The sequence below is a fragment of the Microcebus murinus genome, chromosome 11 (assembly GCF_040939455.1).
Source record: "Microcebus murinus isolate Inina chromosome 11, M.murinus_Inina_mat1.0, whole genome shotgun sequence".
In the NCBI taxonomy this organism is placed as follows: Eukaryota; Metazoa; Chordata; class Mammalia; order Primates; family Cheirogaleidae; genus Microcebus; species Microcebus murinus.
The window spans coordinates 46,486,251-46,501,455 of NC_134114.1; the positions used below are offsets into that span (position 1 = coordinate 46,486,251).

At 39.1% G+C, this 15,205-nt stretch overlaps 1 protein-coding gene across 3 annotated transcripts in view; it reads left to right on the plus strand.

Annotated features, from left to right (window-relative positions):
- RGS7BP (regulator of G protein signaling 7 binding protein) overlaps positions 1–15,205 on the plus strand; it is a 102,837-nt gene that overhangs the window by 67,324 nt on the left and 20,308 nt on the right. The gene's annotated exons all lie outside the window — the stretch shown is intronic.

Consider the following 15,205-nt stretch of genomic DNA (forward strand, 5'->3'; position numbering starts at 1 on the left):
TTCAGGAAATGTTTGATTTATAAATGAGTAAGAAGTCCATATCAGCACTATCTAAGTACACAAGAATACTAATTGTTTTGAACAGAAATTGTGATACAAACACCTCTCAATCATATTTATTATTTTACCACTTGTGAACATGACATTCATTAGAATCAGCATAAGCAGCAAAAATACATAAACGCTCTTACCAGGGGAGCAAATGCTGTTGAAGAGTGCTGCTGATTTCCTAAATAAACTATGTTGCAAGAAGACAAATTACATATCATGTCCCAAAGATTTAAAATCAAGAGGAAGGCATATTAGTAATAGATAATCTCATTCCCTGTCTTAAACCATAAAGGGAATATATTGGCTCAAATGACTATAGCCTCCAGGGTAACTTCAGCATGGTTTGATCAGATTTACGATTCCCATTCTAAGTGATGCCCTGCATTTGGGGTATTAGCTTTACCCTCAAGCTGTCTTCCCCCACATTAGCAAACTGATTGCCACAGTTCCTGTCATCACACTTGCACACCACACGGGCCATTAAGAACTCCCAACTATAGAGCAAAAGTCCTGACCTTCATTCTGATTGGACCAGGTCTATGCCTGAACCAATCACCGTAGATAGAGGCATGGAATTCCACTGATTGGTTAGGCAATCAAGGCCCATTCCTGGAGCTAGGGGTGGAGTCAACCCCAGCAAACCAGTGGCTATTACATGATGGGAGAGGGTGGAATGGGATGGACGCTGGAGCAGAAGCCAAAAGTTTCTATTACTGGAGGATTCCACCCACACTTTCTTTCTTAATTTATTAAATAATAGTTTATTTGGAACTTCTCAAATATAAACTTTTTATGCTTGAACTCAGGAGAATAGGGCAGTGCATTGAAAGCATTCCTTTCCTATGATTTAAATGCAGAGATAGAAAATGTCAGTGAACTTAGGAATACTCAGGGAAAATCTTAGGGTTCTGAAGCTAGAGTTCTGTTAGAGAAGGAAAAAGAAAGATATTTCAGGAAGAGCTCGGTGGCTCACGCCTGTAATCCTAGCACTCTGGGAGGCCTAGGCAGGCGGATTGCTCAAGGTCAGGAGTTTGAAACCAGCCTGAGCGAGACATCATCTCTACTAAAAATAGAAAGAAATTAATTGACCAACTAAAAATATATATACAAAAAATTAGCCGGGCATGGTGGCACATGCCTGTAGTCCCAGCTACTTGGGAGGTTGAGGCAGGAGGATCGCTTGAGCCCAGGAGATTGAGGTTGCTGTCAGCTAGGCTGATGCCATGGCACTCACTCCAGCCTGGGCAACAAAGTGAGACTCAGTCTCAAAAAAAAAGAAAGATATTTCAGGTGAAGAAGCAGTTCAAGTAAAGATTTGAAATCAAACAAACATTGCAATTTGAGGGTAACTAAAGAACATGATGAAGTACTTGTACAAATCAAGTCTTGTGTACACATGTATATAAGCACACGGTAGGACTAAAAACGAGATTATGCTTTGTTACTCCAGAGACAGAACATTTTTCTTAATATTTGAACATTATGTCTTGCTCCTCTTGCCTTCTAAAGGCTATTCGGTCAAAGGTTCCCATATTAATATAAAAGAGATTAGCTCCTTGACACTCCTAATGCCAGAAAATTGAATACTCAGACACACTCATGACATCCAAACAGATGTCATTGGCCCAATGTCTTTACCTCTCTGTCTCTGTCTCTCTCTCTGACACACAAACATACACACACACACACACAAATACACATACAGAGTAGTATTTCCATTCTTTTTAATGATTAAGTAGACTGGGTATAGGTATTTTCATTCCCAGGTCTGCATTGGCTACACCTGCAGTATGTCATGTCTTGTTGCCACGAGAATCTTTCCTGTTGATGGCATGTCCTTAATGCCCAGTGACCTTCACTTCCACTCAGCTCTAACTCCTTGGTATGCCACCTGGTCTCCTTCTGCCATTCACTCCTACTTTTTATCTTTTTACAACTGACTTTTGAAAGGAAAACTCTTCTCAGCTAGCTCTCTGCTTAAAATTAAAAGGAATTTCCTCATCCAAATTGCTTCCTTGTTGCATTTGGTCATTTCACACAAATGAAAATAAAATAAAAAAAAAAAGAAAAGAAAATCATATCACCCCTTAACTGATCAGCTTATTTGGTCTTCACTGACTCCTGGCTTCATTGTCAGTCTCTGCTCTGCTTCCTTCCCTGCTTCTTTTTAAAAAATAACTAAATAAATCCCTGCCACCTGTTTTACTGCCTCACCTTCTACATATAACTCTTAAAAAGAAAATACCTGATAGCATCTTTGATTTCTCTCCCATGTAGGATTAAATCTTCACTTGGATTTCTCTCTTTTTCTAAAATCATTAATATTTAATACTTAAAGTATAATCTTTAGAAAATCTGCTTTAAAATTATCCAGGATGCTGGATAGACATACAGACTTTTGGATCCTATCCAAGGACCTACTGAATTCGAATCTCTGTGGGCACTCCTGGTGATTCTGAGAATTGAGAACTGCTGCTCTATCTTTTGAAACAAAAAACTATATCACACCCCATGTCCCACATATGAATAAAAAGAAAAACTTCCAAGCCCTTACCACCACGCCTTTCTCCTCTGCTATTCTCTACTCCCCTAAGTGCATGCTTTCAACATCGCTTTGTACTTTCCCCCATGCTGATGAAAAGCAAATACAGAAGTGGTAGGTGCCTCTGATGAATGTGAGCTGTATGATGGCTCATACAGCATGTTTCTTCCATGAACCCTTGACATGACCACTGAAATAAGCAGTGTTCTCAAAGTGTAGTCCCTGAACTAGCAGCATCAGCATCCGAATCACTTGTTAGAAATGCAAATTCTGGGTCCCCACCCAGATCTACTAGATGAGAAACTTCTCTAAAGTTACTTCTTTTATTGCTGGAAGAAAATTAAAAGAGCAATTCATTGGGGCATTTATTCAACTGAATGTATTTGTAGGCATCTGTAATCATCAAACCATAATTCTTTACTATTTTTGAAACTATGTATATACCATGCACTCCTTGCAAGCCTCTGTGTTTCTGGAATGCACGTCCAAGAGCCAGCTGTCCTGTGGATGGTTACGTTTGTCCCAATAGAGTCAAGGCAATGAGGAGGAGACTTCTTTATTGGTGAGAAGTTCTCAGTTAATCTAAGAGGAAAGAAAATAGAGATACGTAAGATTAAAAAACAATACTGACGATAGAGATAAGTTGCTAGCAGTAAGCACAAGGGGAAATGTCATTAAATAAAGCACTAGAAAATATATACATGAAAACATACACTAGACAAGTTTCCTAGAAATTTCTGGAATGTCAAATAAAATACTAGCTCTTAGGGGAACGATTGTTCCATTAAGGAAGTCATTTTTAATTTTCCAGTCCTATATTTACATGATACACCCTCTCTATTTCTTTATTCTCTCCAGTAATTTATTCATTACACCTAAGGGATTAACTATATTATTATTTTGGACTCCTCGCTTGTTTGTACTGTGTGCTTATTCATATTTCCACCATCAGGATAGCATAGAAAATGTCAGCTGGTTTTGCTTCTTTTTGTTCTTTCTTTGGTTTCATTGGAAACTGTTGAGTAACCTGCCTATGCCCAGAAACCCCAGCTCATACACAAGTGTATGAAATCTGTTGCTGACTCCTTGGGAGGTCCTGGTTGGAAAAACTAAGGGTACTTGGCTCCAGGGACCACAGACTGCCAGAAATAAGTTTGGGAAGAAATAGGTCCACAGACCACAGCACGAGAGTATTAAATTTTAAGAGAAGAGTTGGATAAATTATGTGTCTTGCACTTAAAGCTTAGAGACCCTACTCATAAAAGTAGACAGAGAAGAGTCAGCAAGCCTGAGAAACCTTACTATAGCATTGGAATGAAAGGCAAACACTTCATCCTCATGAAAGCAAGAAATGGGGAAGGGATGGGGAGGAAGGATTGCTAATGTGACCCAAGGCATTGAGTAAAGATGTGTGATTAAGGAAAAATAGGTATAAACTCTAAGTGAGCAGTGAGTAGGCACTGAGGTATAGTTGATTCCAGATATCAGGCAAGGTGATAGAGGTGACAGGGGAAACATAGATCAAGAAATCAGTCTCTTTTCCCCAGGATTGATATATATACATAAATATGATATGAATATTTATATTTATATGATTTTTATATATATCTCATATCTTAGCAAAGAAAGGACCATTTATCCACTAGAAGGAAGTCTGTCTGCCAAGATTTAACATGCCACACTAGTTTTACAAGATAATGTACTCTTTATCCAAACAATGGTACCTCTAGTGGCTTTGGGCTAGGGAATGAGTCTGTCTGGCTGACTTCACTACATCCTTCCCTTGAGAAATCAAATAGTCCCCCAGAGTCTTAGGGGAATATTGATTCCCATTCTCATCTGGAACACTCAAAATCTCTATCTTCCTAGAATCTCTGTCTGGTTTGTTTCTTTTAATGCTATAACAAAAATTGATATTTTAATAACCATTAGGTAAGCTTATTTCTTTTCTTCCTGTGTGAGTGCTAAAAGGTTTACCATTCTCCTTTTCTTTAGCATTTCTTTTCCATCAAGGAAAAGAAAGGGGTTGCAACTGAGTCAATAAATTTGGCTCTATATGAGAATCTCTGGTCAATTTTTTATTGGGATTAGATACTGAAACCAAATTATTTCACAGTAATCTGTACATTTAATTTATTTTATGTCTCTCCACCTCCCTGGCTGCCACCAGATGTGCAGATAGTATTGTATATCTCAGTTTCGTTATTGTATTGAGCAGTCATGACATGAGTTTACTCTTTGGAGAGAAAGGACATACAAGGTCATTAGAGCGGTTAAGAATGTATTTAATTTCCAAAAAATATAAGCCTCAAATAAATTTAAAGCTCTTGCAGAGAGCTTGAATTCAGTAATGAACATTATCCTTCTCTCCCAATTAAGCAAATTATAAGTATCTTAAGTTCTTAACAATATCTTTAATGGATCTTCATGTTCATTTCATGCACCATGCTTCTGAATTTTTGCTCTCATAAGTCCATTGTTCCAATCTACCTGGAAATCTTTTATACATTGCAAGATCATGCTATTGCTAAAGAAATGAAGAAAAACATTACTAAAGCGATTTTCTTTTTCCATGGCTAACAAAATTAAGGTAAATTACACCCAGGTAAGGTAAAATTCACATTTAATAAAGGCTATTGGATTCTATCAGATATAGAGTAGCTCTAAAAAAACTGTGTTTGTTTCAAGAAGATGACAGATGGGAATAATTTTAGTCATTCGGTAGTTTCATATTCTAACACTTTAAGTTATAGATTGAAAGCATTACTTGACAAAGTCTAATTTCTATGTTTATAGTGAAAAATAGCTGTTCTCACTTCTTCACAGTTAGTTAGGTAGAAAATCTTTTCCCATTACTGAGTCCATGTGTCACACTGACCATTAATGCCTGTTTGCTACCATAAGGTGAAATGAGATTGCAGGTTTCATTCACGTTGCTGGCAGAAAAGTGGAGCCAGATTTCTAAGAGAATTGGATGAGCCTGCAATTCTGGCCACGGCTTTCCTCTCTCTCACTTTCTTTCCCCATTCAATCAGTTAAGGCAACATTCTTATTCTGAAAGGAGCAGAGAATGACAGAACCCTCCAGTTCAGCTCCCCTTCACGTTTGGACTTGACCTTCTGTCTTTGTTCTCATCTCACCCTTCTCTGTCCTCTCTGACTGAGGCTGCCTGCCTCTCTGCCACAGCTTAAATAATACATTCAGGGGTATGCCATCCTCCCTTTCTCCCCCAAAGATAAGATGAGTTTTTCCCCTAAAATGTGCCACCACGATAAATATAGAGATAAAAATATGCTGAGGAGATGTAATCACAAAATGAAAAGGATGGAGAAAAATGTTAAAAATTGAAAAATCTTAATTCAGAATCTGCTGGGAGCAGAGAGCTCAAGATGCAGGAATAAGAAACTAATGTACCACCATCCAGCAAAATATAGGATGAACTCAAGACAAAGAACAGAATATGAGCAGTAAAGACTCCAGCGTATTAGGCATCATATTAAGAAATGTAAAGGAAATGATCCACACAAAACAAAATAAACAAGTAACATAAAGACAGAAAGAGAAGATGGCAATAAGACCTTATTTTCTAATGTAATGAGTCAATTGATACTAAAATAGAGCAGTGATTTATAAGAAATGAAGCAGAAAAAATCTTAAAATATACTGATTCAAATTCTGAATGGAAACATGCATTTATTCTTTGAACAAATATTTATCAAGCACCTGTCATATGTAAGGCACTGTTTTAGGTGCTGGGAATCTGCAGTGATTGAGGCTGAAAAGATTCCTGACCTTATGAAGTATATGTTCTAGTGCAGAGAAAGTAAGAGTGAGGGAAGGAGAGGGGGAAAAGGAAGAAAGAACAGAAATAATCAAATTTTCTAAAAATCCCAAGTACTTAAAAAGTACAATGCAGATAATTGAAATAGAGTCAATGATGTAATAGAAAGTGACTGGGTGGCTACTTTAGATGGATGGTGAAAGTTCTCTGATGAGATAACATTTAATCTGAGACTTGAATGACAAGAAGGAAATAACCTCATTGGTATTTGATGCCCAAGACCAGAACAGGCTTGTAGTGTTTGAAGAATATACACATAATCAACTTCTATAATCCAAGGGTAATCTAAAACCTTCTATGACTCTATCTCCATGACTTCAAACTCCAGTAAGTAGGACACTATATTTGTCATTTTTAGTCAAAGTAGATGTCAGCTGAAGAATAAAATAATAGCAATGGTAATAGCTTCTACTTACTGTGCAGCTTCTACATGCCAGGTGCTTTATACATGTGGTCTCATTTTATCCCCAAGTATATTTCTCCATTTTACAGATGAAAAACCTGAGGCTCAATGAGATAAGTTGCTTAAGGTCACACAGCATATGGGTCCCACTGCAAAGTTTGTGATTATTCCACTGCACTAGACCATTCCCACTAAGCTATATTAGAGAAGGGCAGAAGAACATATGAAACAGAGAAATAAAGGATAATAGCAAGGTTGGCTGAATTTTATCCATAGATTTGCCTCAATTCATCATTAGTGTGCACACTTCAAAACCATGCTTAACAGCTAAAACCCACTGTGTATTTACTTTCTTACCAAAATAACACTAAGTTCAGAAAGTTACTTTTAAAACTGGAGGAAATGTTAATGCCATAGATCATTTAATGATTTACAGAATATTTTACTGGGTGAAGAAGTGTCATTCTGACCAAGAGATCATCTTATGGAATAAAAATAAATAAATAAAATGAAGCATTCATGTGATGCAAAAGAGACATGATTTCGCCATGACACCCATTATGGAAAAGTTGGAATTAATTATTTATACAGTAAATACATCCTAAGCATTGTTCTGCTGTACTTTAGGGGCTGAAAATGGAGCATTCCAAGCCCTATAAGGACTTTCTTCGAATGTGTCTTCCATCGTGAGTTCCAAGGGGGCCCTGTGCTTCTGCTTTCTCAGGTGGTGCCACCACAAAGGCTGCTACTCTGGGGACAGTGATGGATGTCATAGGAGCCCAGAAAAGGATGTAGGGCAGTGGAGGAGGACAGTTCTGTATCTCTTCTGAATTGGAAAATGTTTATTTCCCAGTACATGGGCAAAAATGGAGTTCTGTGTATGGTATAGTTATTTCTGCCCATGTGTCTTATGGCACTAAGAATATCTTTTTACTATAGTGTAGAAAAGCCTTTGAAACTATTTTTTAATATGAGTAAACAACTAACTGAATTAATATAACTTATTTCTATTTAAATTGCATGCTTTTTAGAAACACGAGAGAGTAAAAGTGGATTACTTAACAAACAGCCTACATTTCCCCAGTCCTTTTCACAGTGCAGGGAGTTAAAAAGCACCTACCAGTTATGAAAATGCATAAGAGTGAGTATAGCTGTTTGGATAAGCACCCATGTATCTGATGAAAGCCATCTTCATTTTGTTGTTCAAATTCAGTCAGTGTGAAAACTGTCCCGAAAGCTTGCACTGTGCATAGTATCACAGCAGGTAATTTTTCAGGAGCACAAAAGACTTAGGAAATTTGTCCCCGCCATCAAGGAAGTGATAGGGCAGAGATATAGCATTCGCTCAGAGAAGATTGATTTGTTTTGTTTTGGTTCCTGGAGAAATATACTCAAATGGATAAAATTGACTTTGCTGGACTCTAGGGACCAAACCAAGGACCTCCAAAGAGACAACATCTATGGCAGTGCCTCCCATTGTCACTGGCAGGCTGAAGACAGGCAGGAAGCAGGAAGGAACAGAAGTGAGAAAGAAAAAGAAAAAAAGATTAGAGGAAAACATGAACAGAGGAGAAAGAGGATGGGAGAAATAAGAGATGAGAAGGAAAGAGGTGTCTAGAGTGGGTGTGATAATGGACCCCCAGCTCAATCCTCGGTGCCAGTGCCTAGGACTCCTGAGGCTGAGCTGCTCTATTGCACTCGAGACTACCCCACCGTCAGATGTGGTTTTGTTCCTCCTGAACAAGCAACCATTTCTCACGAATGTAAGAATAACCAGCCTTCCAATCTGTTATGTGCTTCATGGGTGGTTTCCCTTAACTTTTCCTCAAGCATGCCTATTATATTATCCATAAACAAGCTAAAAATACATGGAAATCCCCAAGGAGCTGAAGGCAAAAAGCTTTGCAAGACTCTAAGGAAAGTGGCCAAGTTTTTGATGTCCTAGTTCTAAACAGTGATGCAACCAGCTTGGTATGGTTTCGAGGTGCTCTAAGAGCTCTCTTCTCCCGGCCACCCCCATCCCCTCCTGAGCAAATATTTGTTTGTTGAGGCCTGAAATTGATTTTTCAGGGGACAGAAAATTCATTTCATAATAAGAAATAATTTTAAATGCACATTTACTCCCTTGGGCAAGCAAAGCATTGACTTGAAGTCACCATGTGAAAGCACATGTTGACCCCTTTTCTAAGAACAGGGCAGGGAGCCCATCTGATGTTAGAGAACAGATAAGTGCTCCATTGTGAGGACCACCAGTCAAAGAGGGGAAGCTGGGGATGAAGAACTGAAATTGGCCACTGTCTAGGTTTGTGGAGGGCTCTTCTGCTGACTCCTTAATGTGGCTCAGGAGAACATCCATGAACTAACCTTGCTAATCTCTCCAGCTTCCTGCCTTACCAGCAACCCTCCCCACCTACCCTCCATACCTTGCCCTGCCATATGCAAGGCATCTTGAGCTACTTTGAGGTACTTCAACTTGCAAGTTCTTTCTAGTTTTTCCCTCTGCCTGGGACATATGACCCATCCTACCATACCCCATGCCCATTCCTTTCACCTGGCCCAACCCTATACTTTCTTTGGGTCATAACTTAGGTTTAACTTCTTGCAGGAAGCTTTTCCTGACCTTCCAAGGCTGGGTTGATACCCACTCAATGTGTCCCTCAAGTATATCCATGGCACTGATAATGGCACATGTAACGTTGAGGGGTTGTTGCCTGGTTTCTTTTCTGTTGTCCACTCTAGACTTTGATCACCATAAGTGTGTCCACCATTGCATCCCTAGCATTTAGCACAGTGCCTGGAGCAGAACAAAGTTTCAGTTAATGATTACTGAATAAGTAAATGAATTGCTTTCATCCTGCATCTATTGTCAAAAAAGAGGGAGTGTAATTAGAGGAAAAGGTTATCCAGAGATGTTGAACTGAACTCATGTGTATATTTCCCTTCCTATTGAAAATCCATTGAAATAACAGAAAAACATATAATGAAAGGAATAAATCCATATTAATCCTTATGTTGTCAAGGAAGGGTAACTGGTGTATGAGATAACATCAAATCTCAATGAATTAGAACAATAAGAATTCATTGTTCACTGATGGCATAGTGTGACACCAAAGCTAGAGTGGAGTGGGCAGCTGTTCTTTTCTTTCTCTGTATCCATCCAATGGCTGGGGGTGGGGGGAAGGGAAAAGAAAAGCATGGGGGATTTTTAAGGGCCAGTCTTACATCACTCTGGCTCAGAGTCCATTGGCCATACTGTCACATGGACCCTTGTAATTGTAGGAAGAAAAGAAAATAGAGTGTGGCAAACACAGAACAGTCTCTCACGACCTTGAAAAACAAGGAAGGATGACTTCAACAAACCAGAAATTTTAAGGAATTTCTCAAAGCAGGAAAGCAATTGGGATTGGATTGGTATAAATAAATGAACAGAATAAAGCACAGCAGATAAAGAACTCAAGAAGAAACAGGAGAAAATCTCTGCAAAAATAAGATTAATTCCAGAGATATTTCAAACTCAGAGTCAACAAATATAAATCACAGGAGAGATTTCTGGAACGGTTTTCAGGGAAATTAACATTTGGAATTGCATACAGGAAAAATTGGGCTGCCCCACACTGAGCAAGAGAGACCATCAGTGCTTGCCCCAGGAGGACACCTGGTGTGAGTGTCGAGAGTGGGCAGCAAAGCAGAAAAGAGTGTAAAATAAATCTGAGCCACCACAAGGACAGTCGCAGAAGAAAAATAAAGTGAGCACATGACTACAGTGCTTTTTTACAGATTAAATTGTCCAATATATCCCACTGGAGTAGGAGTTCTAAACAGGAAAGTCAGAGCAAGCATGGGACCACAAAACAGACAACTGATCAATGGTAACTTATCAAAAGAGACGGGAAACTCTTGCACCCAGGAGTGTTTTAGATACATATTGTCCAGCCACATACCCCATCCCTTCTCCACAATCACCAGAAGGAAGGCACTGTTATTAGAATGATAGGCCAACAGAGATCCTCAAAGACAAGTCTGATTAGACATCGGGAATATTTTTAAGCAAAGCCAACACTATAAAAGGGAGATACTAAATGCAATAAAAAAACAACTAATACTTGGAGAACAAATTTTAAAGTGATGAAAAAAATTTAAATATATGTAATCAATACATGCAAAGAGATTGAAAACAGTCATTATCTGCAAGGGAAACGAAGCCCCCAAATTTGTTGGAAATAAAAATGTTATCAATCAAAGGAAAATTCAATAGATGGGTTAATTAGTATCGAGAGACAATTCTCTGTTGTTCTCTTGCATTCTGTACATCTGGCAAAGTGAAGCACTGACTGCTTTATGTTTTACACTGTCTTTTCAAGGATGTTTATTTAGCAAATGCCACAGAGACAGTGTCTTCCTCCAGCACAAGCCATGCTTACTATTCAGTGTAATGAAAATGTTTCCTTCTGGAGCAAAGGGCAGATGTGCTTATAAACGGCTCAGATTTCTTCTCCTATCACACAGCCCACTGTCTGTGCAGGTATCAGTTAACCCTTTTGCATCTCCCTGTGAGAATTAGGACTCAAAAGACAAATAAACTCAGCACAAATAATAATACTGTTATTTTATGAGAAATAGACTATATCTCTGATCCAGGAACCTCATGTCTTCCAATATCCATGAAACTATAACAGGCTAATTTGCAAGTAGGGTAAAAATCTCAAACCCTTCACAGTTCTTCACAATTAGCATGGTGGAAATACTGAGGGCTTAAAATGGTCAGCTGAAATATCAAGTTAAGGTATTCTCCTAGAATTCAACCCAAAAGATGAATATGGAGTATAGAGAATAGTTACGAAATATGAAAGATAGATCCAGATACTCCAGTATGAAATAGAAATTCTGAAAGAACACAGAGAATTGCGAGACGTAGATAATCGAGAAAAATAGAAAAAACTTTCCCCAATCCTAAAAAAAGAAATATTTAAATTAAAGAGATCATACCCTCTCAATAAGTCACTTCACAGATTACCTAATAATAGCAAGGGAAAGGGGTTCATCTACAATGGTAAAAGCTGGCAGAAACCACCTTAACCAATCATTGATAATGGAACAAACTGACTCATGCTTTCTGACGTGATGAGCTAAGGACACAATATCACTTCTGTAATATTCTTGCCAAAAATGTTTACTCTGAATCTAGGCATGTGGGAACAATCAGACAAATCCAAATGGAAAGACATTATATAAAACAACTGGCCCGGACTCTTCATTCAAAAATATCCATCACATGAAAGACAAAAATAGGCAAGGATGCTGTTCTAGATTAAATGAGAATAAAGAAACATCACAAATAAATGGAGTGCATTGTCCTGAAATGGATCCCTTCTATAAAGGAGGAACAATTGGAGAAATTTGACTATAGACTACATACTAAATAACGGTATTGTATTAAATTGAATTGAATCATATTTAAGCAAAGTTAAAACAAATTTGATGTGATAATTGTTTTAAGGTTACATCAGAAAACATCTTTATTTTTTAACAGATATACACTAAAGTATTTAGGATAAAGTGCCAGTAATGTCTGTAACTTACGCTTAAATGGTTCATAAAAAAATCATATATATAATTTTATGCATAAAACTTATAATCTATATATTTTTCAAAATAAAAAATTGGACAAAATAAATTATAAATGCCAATCAAATGCCTAGAAATATTAATATAAAAAGACCCTATGCCTAGACATTTAGGAGTCTTTTTAGAACTTAAAAGTTTAAAGGTAACATCCGAAAACTTTTTCAGAGAACTATAAACAGGCTACATTCAAAACATCCTTAGGTATAGACAGACAATAAGAGAACAATGGCATTCAAGTTCTTAAAGAAATTTAGTTTGAACATAGATTTTCTATACCCCACCAATGAGAATCTAAGTGTGAGCATGAAGAGAGAGAGACAGAGGGAAAGAGGAGAAAATGTATTTTCGGTCATGTAAAGACTAAGAACGTTTGCATTCCACAGATTTCCTCTGAAATAATTATTCAAAGATATATTCCCAAAAATGAAAACTGAATCCAAGCATGAGGAAGATACATATGAAATCCAAGAAACAGTGATATGCAAAGAAATCTGGAACCTTAAATAAACAGCATTAGGGGTATGAAACAGTTACAAGAGAAAACCATATTCAACCTTATACCATTAAAAATATATTCGGCGTCCCTACTAGTTTAAATTGTTTATTTTAAACAAAACGTATTGGCCAGGCGCAGTGGCTCACACCTGTATTCCTAGCACTCTGGGAGGCCGAGGTGGGCTGATTGCTCGAGGTCAGGAGTTCGAAACCAGCCTGAGCAAGAGCGAGACCCCATCTCTACTATAAATAGAAAGAAATTAATTGGCCAACTAATATATATGGAAAAAATTAGTTGGGCATGGTGGCACATGCCTGTAGTCCCAGCTACTCGGGAGGCTGAGGCAGGAGGATCGCTTGAGCCCAGGAGTTTGAGGTTGCTGTGAGCTAGGCTGACGTCATGGCACTCACTCTAGCCTGGGCAACAAAGCGAGACTCTGTCTCAAAAAAAAAAAAAAAAAGTATTTTTGTGGATGGTTTTATAGGACAAATGAATTATCAAAATTAACTCAAAAGAGCAAATATTTTAAATAAAGCATTAAACCTAGACAATACTGAAAAGTAATCAATGATTCATCCTTATTAAAGGTCCGAGTCCCAGATGGTAGTTTATATTTTCACTTGCAGTGGATTCAAAAATTTCTGAAAAAGAATAATAAAGAACACATTCCCTACCAAATATTAAAACCATAATAATTAAAATATCATGGAATTGGCACAGGATCAACAAATAAATAAATATAAAATACAATAGTGTATCCAGAATTAGATCCACATTTATATGGGAATTTAATATATTAGAAAGAGCAAGATCAGCTGCATCAGATGGGGCAGCCCAATCCCAAATCGCAAAAAGAAAAAAAGAAGGAAAGGAGAGGAGAGGGAGAGGGAGAGGGAGAGGGAGAGGGAGAGGGAGAGGGAGAGGGAGAGGGGAGAGGGGAGAGGGGAGAGGGGAGGAGGGGAGAGGAGAGGAGAGGAGAGGAGAGGAGAGGAGAGGAGAGGAGAGGAGAGGAGAGGAGAGGAGAGGAGGGGAGAGGAGGGGAGAGGAGGGGAGGGGAGGGGAGGGGAGGGGAGGGGAGGGGAGAGGAGGGGAGGGGAGAGGAGAGGAGGGGAGGGGAGGGGAGGGGAGGGGAGAGGAGAGGAGGGGAGAGGGCAGGAGGGAGAGGACAGGAGGGAGAGGGGAGGAGAGGAGAGGAGAGGAGATGAGAGGAGAGGAGGGGCGGGGAGGGGAGGGGAGGGGAGGGGAGAGGGAGAGGGAGGGGAGAGGGAGAGGGAAAGGGAGAGGGAGAGGAGAGGGAGAGGGAGAGGAGGGGAGGGGAGGGGAGGGGAGGGGAGGGGAGGGGAGGGGAGGGGAGGGAGAGGGAGAGGGAGAGGGAGAGGGAGAGGAGGGGAGGGGAGGGGAGGGGAGGGAAGGGGAGAGGAGAGGAGAGGAGAGGGAGAGGAGAGGAGAGGGAGAAGGGAGGGGAGGGAGAGGAGAGGGAGAGGGGAGGGAGAGGGGAGGGAGAGGAGAGGGAGAGGGCAAGAAAGTCAATAGAAAAGTCAATAAATGTTGTTGGGGCAATTGGCTCTTCATTTGAGCTAAAAATTTAGATTCCTATATCACACCATATGCAAAATTAAATTACAGATAAACTATAAAGCTGAACATTTCAAAACTGTGTATTAGAAGAAAATATAGGTAAAACATAAAGCCAAGAGACATAAAAGAAAATATGAACAGCCTTGACTATACAAAGTATTAACTTGTGACAAAATACATTATAGGCCGGGCGCGGTGTCTCACGCCTGTAATCCTAGCACTTTGGGAGGCCGAGGCGGGCGGATTGCTCAAGGTCAGGAGTTCGAAACCAGCCTGAGCGAAACCCCGTCTCTACCAAAAATAGAAATAAATTAATTGACCAACTAAAAATATATATACAAAAAATTAGCCGGGCATGGTGGCGCATGACTGTAGTCCCAGCTACTCGGGAGGCTGAGGCAGTAGGATCGCTGAGCCCCGGAGATTGAGGTTGCTGTGAGCCAGGCTGACGCCACGGCACTCACTCTAGCCTGGGCAACAAAGTGAGACTCTGTCTCAAAAAAAAATACATTATAAACAAAATTAAAAGACATATAGTAGACTAAGAGATATAAGCAGTATGTATAACAGACAAATTATCTCTATTCATTTTATACAGATAACCCCTACAAATCAATAAGAAAGACAACTCATTGTTTAAATGAGTAAATGATATGAATAGGAAAAGTA